This window comes from Coregonus clupeaformis, chromosome 29 (genome assembly GCF_020615455.1).
Source record: "Coregonus clupeaformis isolate EN_2021a chromosome 29, ASM2061545v1, whole genome shotgun sequence".
NCBI lineage: Eukaryota > Metazoa > Chordata > Actinopteri > Salmoniformes > Salmonidae > Coregonus > Coregonus clupeaformis.
In genome coordinates, this window is record NC_059220.1 from 31,942,791 (window position 1) to 31,943,504 (window position 714).

Below are 714 nucleotides of genomic sequence, written 5' to 3' on the forward strand. Positions count from 1 at the left end.
CCTCTACCTGTGCAGAGAAAAATAACAGAGAGGAAATAATATTTTAATCCTGTGCTCTGCTCTACCTGTGCAGCAATGAATACAAGTTAAGGAAAATGTCAACTAAATAATCAATATACTTAATGTTAACAGAATCAGTGCAAACAGAGTGAGATCCTGGACTGCATCCTACTCAGATTGTAGACACATCACTTACAGTCAGTTTAATGGCCTTGGCCTTGAAAACAAATCTTCAAACCCCTCCTCCCTCCTCCCCTTCCTCCACCTTTCTCACCCACTTATATTCAATGACAGGAGGCACACAGTCTGAATTAGAGCTATACGAGGAAGTGTACAGTATTATCAGGTGTAAAATCTCGGTTAACCCAGAACTAAAGTCTCACGTAATTGGTCAGCTGCTCGATGAAGGTCTGGGTCCATATGTGTTAGGAGAAGAGATGAAGAGATGCTAGAACCAGGAGCGGAACCGGAACGAGGCACTTCACCCTCTCTCTTTGCAAGTTACAGGCAAGTCTATGGACCGAATGTTCTCTCCCCTAACAAAATTCAAAAGAATCTATACATCTGCGAAATAATGATTTGTCCAAATAACCAGTGACGAAAACCCCAATAAACGGAACTATTGCTGCTCGCTAGCTATCAGTGCCGATAGTATAAAGACAGATCTACGGTACCATTTATCTTTACATAGTCTGTACACAAGATTATCAGGTG